Raw genomic sequence first — 8,470 nt, forward strand, 5'->3', positions numbered from 1 at the left:
GACCAGGGGCTGCACCTAGGGATTGGGCCTGCCCTCTGCCACCCGGGAGCAGGCCTAAGCCAGCAGGTCGTTATCTCCCGAGGGGTCCCAGACTGCGATAGGGCACAGGCCGGGCTGGGGGACCCCCCCTCCCCCACAAGTGCACAAATTTTTGTGCACCGGGCCTCTAGTTCTATATAATAAAAGCCTAAAATGCAAATCGACTAAACAGCAGAATGACTGGTCACTGTGATACGCACTGACCACCAAATCGACCAAACAGCAGAATGACTGGTCACTGTGATACGCACTGACCACCAGTGGGCAGATGCTCAACACAGGAGCTGACCCCTGGTGGTCAGTGCACTCCCACAGGGGGAGTGCCGCTCAGCCAAAATCCGGGATCATGGCTAGCGAGTGCAGCAGTGGTGGTGGGAGACTCTCCTGCTTCTGCGGCAGCACTAAGGATGTCCGACTGCCGGACTGCGAGAGAGCACAGGCCAGGCTGAGGGACCCTCCTCCCCAAGTGCACAAATTTCGTGCACCGGGCCTCTAGTATGATAATAAAACCATTAGGGTTTTATAGAAAAATGGAGGTACATATGTTGAGGCAGAAAATATCAACAAAATCTTAACATTTCCACAAACTATATTGAGTATGGTTTCCTCTGGATATAGTTAAGAAACAGATATCTACTTAGAAATATGAATAACTCCCCTCTCAAAAAAAATCAATTAAATTCTACAGAATATTGATTTAATAATTTAACAAAACAAATACAAATATTTGCTTTGTTTTCACTTCAATAAAATCTATAGATATGAGAATTATGTTATGGCCTGATATTTTTTTAATGTAGATTAAGCTTTCATATTTCCTATAATAAATATTATAACACCAAAAATAAGATAAATGTGCTGCCACCTGCAAATCTGCCGGGGTTCTTGTTCCAGCATTAAGAAGGGTTCAGCGCCCTAACTGGTTTGGCTCAGTGGATAGAGCATCGGCCTGCGGACTGAAAAGTCCCAGGTTCGATTCCAGTCAAGGGCATGTACCTTGGTTGTGGGCACATCCCCAGTAGGAGGTGTGCAGGAGGCAGCTGATCAATGTTTCTCTCTCATCTATGTTTCTAACTCTCTGTCCCTCTCCCTTTCTCTCTGTAAAAAATCAATAAAATACATATTTTTTTAAAAAGTCACAATAATTAGTGTGACTGAACATACTTTGTAGAATGTATGAAACAAATACAGATTCCCATACTTTACTCCTCAGATTTTCTAATTTAGAGGAATGAGAAATTCAGGAATCTGCACACCTAGCAAACACTGAATAGTTTTCACCCAGGAAGTAGATCTGATGATATTTTGAGGAAACTTGCTGTGAAGTAGTGTGAACCAAGTTGTACAAGTTAAAGTCCCTGTTATTATTGTCTCCCCTCCTTCACTACACCTGGGGTTTATTTTTCCCACAGGAAAGCTGAGAATTTGAAACATTCCGGCTCCTATGGAAAACGCCTCTCCTTTCCCTCTCTTAATGCAATCAAAGTAGCTTTCAACTGGATTTTTGCCAGCTGTGTTTAGCAGAGGGGAAATCTGACTGTGAATAAAATCGAGAAATACTTAGGAGGGAGGTATCCCTCTTCCGCTCAGACTGAGCAATACAAAGGTGCCCTCTTATAATTACAGGTGATGCGGAAAGTGGCTTTAAAGCTTCACAACTGATAAAGAGCAAAAGGAAGTACACTGGTTGTGCTGCTGCGGAGGCTGGCGGCCCCTAATCATGAGCCACGCAGGCTGCCCAAGCCTGGCCGAACCACACACAACAGGCACTTCTTTGAAAGAATTGCTGATTCTGAGTTTTGAAAAGCTGCTTCTATTTCTGTAGCACCTCCAGCCAATGACTTTTCGTAAAATCTCATAGCAAATACATTTGCTTCTTGAACAAAACTTCTGGAATTACTTGAAACATAGGACAAACTTGTGGCATAAAATTATGTGAAGGGTCTTTGTTGCCCATAGATATGATAAAACACCAGCAACATTAAATTTTAACTGCCTATAGTATTTGGACACTTAGGTCCCAAAAACGTATTCGCCTTCTCCATATGCTGAATCTGGAATTCAGTGCTTTTTTTCATGATTCACTTCTCATAGATTTCGTGTTGTAAGGCCCCCATTAAAGGGGCTCATTTTTCTCTTCTCCAGGAAACTATCATTTCCTACAATGACCAGTGTCCTAAGGACTTGTGTTGTGATCTGAGGGATTTATCATCAACACCATGTATCACATGCAAATTATCAAGTCCCTGTGTGTTTGCATATAAATCATGATTCTTCCTAAACAAGCCCTTTCCAAAGGGACTTGAGAGAGATTTAATTCATTTCCTAGAGCTTGAGCTCTCTCTCTCTTTCACTCTCTCTGCTCTTTCTCCTTTTATTCGGACCCTTTTGTTGATTTCACCACAAACGTATCACACCATTGCCATGAGCCATGTCCTGTTGCAGAGAATGGAACTTACATTCACAGGTTCATATTCCAGAGTCACTTTCTTCCTAGGATAATTAGATCATCCATTGGTGCGTTAGCTTCTTGGGACTCAGCCCTTCTTCCCCAGTCAATTTCCTGTCCGATTAGTGGTATTAGAGTGTCAAAACCAAAACTGGTTCCTGTTAATTTCTGCCTGTCAAAATCCTACCCATCCTATAATGCTATCTCAGTTGCCATATTTTTATTCTTTAACACTTGGATCACTAGCAAATTGTCCTCTTTTTCACTGCGTTCGAACAATGCAGCAACTATTGTTATTCCATTATTGCCTGCTGGAAATATATAATCATCCATATTCTTTTGTTAACTCTTTTGTATTAAATTTTTTCTATGTATGGAATTATTTATTATTCTATTTTTTCCCAGTTTTGTCTATGTGCATGCATAAGCAGTAAGTACATGCTTATCGACATGGTTTCTACTTACTTTCATAAGTCCTGTTATTTTATTTGCAGTAACTTCAGTTGTGCCCTCTAAAAAAGAAAGATATTTTTTGTACTTGAAAATAATACATATATAAAATATGAAATAAATAACTAATAATATAGGAAGTTAATTTTAAAATACCCTTTATTATTAAGAGTAGCTATCCAATCATCCCGAACCTCCATTAACAAAATTTATTCCACTTCTGTGAATGAATGAAAACAATTTCTCAGTTTACAGTAGTACTAGCATGTGATTTCACAGTTACATACTTTCTACTGTTAACAGTGAAATGTGAATTGTGGAAGGAAAAGATTCCCAGTGTTGTTATATACTAATGACACTTGATTTCAGTCCCCATTTAGCCATGTACATGGTATGCAACCTTGGGCAAGTTACTTAACCTCTTTGTGCCTAAATGCCTTCTTGGTACAAAGAGGATAAATAAATTCTGGCTTGTGAGAATAGGTTTACTGTTAAGTATTTTAATTTATGTAAAACACTTAAACACTGCATGGTGTTCTTAGCTTGTTACCAAAGGCTTACTATATGCCAATCATTGGCCTAAATACAAACATGAATGTTCCAACAGTTCTGAAAGAGGTATTGGTTATTTAATAGAAGCTTAAATGCCCCTTCTGCTACCGGGAGACTGTGATACTTCGGTTCTTGTCTTCTTGCAGGAAATATTTCAATCAAGAGATAAAATGCAGCAAAGCAATCAAGAATGTATTGGCTGCAACAAAAACACACTTGGGATATAGTATTTAGACACTTATGTCACAAAAAATGTGTTCATAAGAAAGGCATAGAAGAAGCAACAGGAGGCCCTTGGCTGGGCTGCTTTGGCTCACTGGGAAGTCAGAGAAAAGGGGGCCTTGGAGACAGGGTCAGGGGGTTAGACTGGGACAAGCTGCTACTTCCCATTGCTCCCCTGGTTGCAAGTCTTCTGGGGTCCCTTAGAGGGACTAAGGCAGTGGTTCTCAACCTTCCTAATGCTGCGACCCTTTAATACAGTTCCTCATGTTGTGGTGACCCCCAATTTCATTGTTACAAATTGAACATAATTAAAGCATAGTGATTAATCACAAAAACAATATGTTATTATATGTATGTTTTCCGATGGTCTTAGGCGACCCCTGTGAAAGGATCGTTTGACCCCCCAAAGGGGTCGCGACCCACAGGTTGAGAACCGCTGAACTAAGGGAAAAGGGAATGGTGAGGTTGTGCTCCCCTGGGGGAGGGTGCACTGGGTCCTTCATCCTGAGTGTATTTATCTGTCTCTTGCAGGTGGAAATCTCAGGGAAGGTCCCACGGGAGTGTCTCAATAGAATATTCATCAGCTTCCCAGGTGTGCTCTTTCAGGGTCCTGGTCTCCACTGATTGGTCAGCACCAGGGCAGGGGGTCATTAGTCAATACAGCTGTTCCTGAGCCTTCCACACTGTCACTTCTCTGGTTTTGCTGCTTTTCAGGGCCTGGAGCTAAAATACAACTGCAGCCTAGATGTTATCTCTAGGGAGGAAAAGGTGGGGGTGGGGGGGTCCAAACCACAAGACTAGGGATATGAAAAGTCAGGGGGTCCAAATCGCATGACCAGTGATATGCTAGGGGAGGAACGGTTACACTGGGGGCAAGGTTCTTATCTTCCCAGTTTTGCCCCTGGCTAGGCATCCAGGGCTTTCTGCTCTGATGAGTTTCTTCTGTACCTGGCCCATCATCCTTGATCTGCTCATGTCTGTCTAACTGCCTACAACAATTCTTTTCCTCACTCACTGATTCAACAAATATTTTTGAGCCGCTACTACGTGCTTGGTGGTGTCATAGGCATAAAGTTGGCAGGTGAATCTCCTGTCATTATGCAACTTACATTCTAAAGGTAGGGGGAGAGATAAATGACTGTATCAATAAGGTAGTCGCCTGATGTTGGGTAAAGAAACACTGAGCACAACCAAAGGAATAAAAGGTGACCACAGGTATCCTGTAGACTGGGGAAACCGATAATTTGAAATTTTGATAATGACAAGGAGACAGTCATGAGGAGATTAGGTTTAAATTTTTCTAGGGAGCCAGAACCGGTTTGGCTGAGTGGATAGAGCGTTGGCCTGCGGACTCAAGGGTCCCAGGTTCGATTCCGGTCAGGGGCATGTACCTTGGTTGCGGGCACATCCCCAGTGGGGGGCGTGCAGGAGGCGGCTGATCGATGTTTCTAACTCTCTATCCCTCTCCCTTCCTCTCTGTAGAAAATCAATAAAATAAAATAAAATTTTTCTAGGGAGGAGAAACAACAAATGCAAAAATTACAAAAAGGAAATAAAAACTTTGCTGTGTTTGAGAATCAGAGAGAGATCCATGGGCTGCAGTTTAGTGTGTGAACGGCAGAAGGAGGAGGTAGGGGCCGTCCCTGTACTTCCTTCAGGCTGTAGAAAAAAGTTTGGATTTTATTTTAAGGCAATGGAATGCCACTGAAGGGTTTTTAAAATAGAAAAACATAATCTGATTTGTGTGGTAAAATTTCACACTGCCTGCTGTGTGGAAAATGGATTATAGGAGTGGAAATGAAAAGGCAAAGACAAGCGTTAAGAAGCAGTTTCAATATCTACATATACCAGAATGGCAGCTTGGTTAGAAAGTCAGAGGATATATTTGGGGACATCAATTTACTTAGAAATTTCACTCCACAGGAAAATCTCGTCCTTAGTAATTTAATTAGTGCATGATGCTAATTAATGAATTACAACATGGTCCTACGGCACAGAATGAAAGTTTAGAAGGATGAGCAGGGTATAAAATAACATTTGATAACTGGTATTCATATATCAGACGATAGCTGTATGGCACCCTGTCAAATATCTGAGATTTGAATGGTATAATATACAGTATTTTATATGCGTTTTTGTCTCACATAGACTGACTTATTTTCACTGTTTAAATACATGAGTGGCAGCTGAAACCAGTTTGAAAGCTGCCACAATCCTGGAAGAATGGAAAAGCAGAACTTTTGGAAAATAAACTGAAATGTTTTGACTACTCTCACAGTTGTTAGAAAGTTGCAGGGGAAGAAAACAGCCACATCTGATAGAAAAAATGGTTTAGTTACTGTTGCATAAATTACAAATCTCAAGTGATATGCATTAAAATCCTGATGGTTATATTTATTTGGATATAGCGTTACTAAGAGCAATTGTCATTCTTGTAGGTGGGGAAAAATATTCACTTACCCATACGTTATCTAAGAAAAAACAGAATTGCTAGTTCTGACTGTTTTCATAGACATTTATTAAATACCAGTCTTAGGTAGGAAGTCAGACCTGAGCGGCTGGGGCGGGCCTGCCCCGGTCCTAGCAGGGGTGGGACCAGCGTGGCGCTCAGACCGCCTCTCTATGGGCGGCCCAGCCGCCAGCAGGCAGGTGGGAGCCAGCCGCCTCTCGGCGCCAGCACAGAAGAAAACGTGGCCTCAAGGCCCATGCGCCCTTACTAGGGCTGGACTAATTTTAATCAAATTTGCATTTGTTTGACCCCGCCCCCATAGGTTTTTCCCGTATACATTATGGGTAAGGGCCTGCCCAGAAGAAAGGACGTTTCTGTCAATCATCCCTGATGCAAATGAAAGGCTCCACCCAGAAAATCCCTCTTTTAAACCCAGGAGGTGGGGGCCGAGCTCTCTTTCCCGCGGGCTCTCCCTCCAAGTAGCGAGGCCAGGCGGTTCCCTTTCCCCTTCCCTTCCCCCACAGGCATGTGTCCCCCAAACTCTAGGGGACCCCATGAGACTTGCAACCAGGGGAGATGAGCAGCTGCAGCTCGCCCTGGGCTCCCCCCCTGAACCTGTCCCTAAGGCCCCCCTTTCTCTGGCTTCCCACTGAGCTGAAGCTGCCTGGCCATCGTCTCGCCTGGCCCGCTCCTCATTGTAATGTATCATCAGTAAGCCCCGTTGTGCTTTACTTTTATTTTCATGGACCTTGAAATCTTTTCTGCTTTGGAATGTATCTTCAATAAACTGCATTTTTGCTTTACTTTTATTTTCGTTGAGCTTAAAATCTTTTCTGTGTTAATGAAAAGGCTGAGATCCCAGCTGGTAACCCTAATCAGTAACACCAGCACTTGACTGTGCTCTCCAGCATTTTACAGCTGTCTGAGAGGACCAGGCATTAACAGAATTATTTGAATATAACATGGAAAGCGGTTTAAAAAAAAAAAAAGAGGGCACAAAGAGTACTCCATAGCCCAGCAATAATCAAATGTTCCAACCACCACATTCACAGTGACTTGGTAGAAGAGATGGTGACTATGGTGACTCTTAAAGAAATGAGCAGGAGTGTAGCAGGTAAAGAAAAGTGTAAGTGCTTTCCAGGCAAGGAGGCAGCATGAGTAATACAAGGGTGACCTAGAAAATATGATGAATGAAACAAAATGGCATATAATTCTATATTATGAGAGCATGGTGGGTGCTGTGAGATTTGATTCTATGGAAGTATTTAAGGAAGAACTTGTATTCAGTAACCTTAATCTATATGTGATAGAGAATCTCTGAAGAGTTATAAGCAGGAGAGGTCTCAAGGATACTTTAATATCTACCAAAAAAAATGAAAATGAAAAATTCAGGTGATCATTCAGCAGTTATTAATGATTAAATGATTAATTTAACATTAGTAATAGCTATATCTACACAAAACTTGGAATATATATTAAACAATAATGACTGAAATATGTGCTAGCATATGTAAAACTACATATATGTATACATATATACACACATACATTCAAATATATTTTGATTATAAATTGATTCTAAACTGCCCCAAATTCTTTACATATTGCATTTATGTCGCCATATAACATTGTAGCTGATGGTCTTTTTTTTACTATTTATAGCTGCCAAAGCTGTTTCTTAACTATTTATAAACTATAGCTAAGTGTTACTAGCTACAAAATTCTAGAGATAGGACTTCTGCTCTAAGTCCACTCTTTCTCAATCTAGCATTTGAAGCTCTATGCCTTATTAATTTACCAGACATTTAATAGACGATACTTAGTGTATTAGTTTGCTAGGGTTTCTGTAACAAAGTACCATAAACTGGCTGGGTTTGTCAATGAAAAATTGCATCAGAGTTAAATAGGCAAGTAAGTCTTTATTCATGACGATTACAGTAAGGATGAGATTCAACTCAATTGTGTTGAAACAAAGGCTGGAGAATTTTTCAGCACTAGGGTGCGCTAGAGGGGAAAAAATGGAGGTAAAAACAGGGTAGGTGGGTCAGTGTGAGGACATCACCGTTTGCCAGTTGATGCTTACTGACTGAGGTCAGGCTCCTATTCTCCTACAGACTGGGGATATGGGATCCTGCCTTTCTTGATGCTTGCATTTCAAAGAGAGGACTGCCAGGTCCTGGCTTATGAAACAGGCATGAGAAGACTTACATCTCAAAGGAGTAGAGAAAGAATTTATAATTGCAAGTTTTCTGAAATAAATGTGTTAAGATAAGGAAGCTCAGGGGCCTAGAGTCAGGAAGGAACTTCTT

This window comes from Myotis brandtii, unplaced genomic scaffold (genome assembly GCF_000412655.1).
Source record: "Myotis brandtii unplaced genomic scaffold, ASM41265v1 scaffold789, whole genome shotgun sequence".
NCBI classification, from domain to species: Eukaryota; Metazoa; Chordata; class Mammalia; order Chiroptera; family Vespertilionidae; genus Myotis; species Myotis brandtii.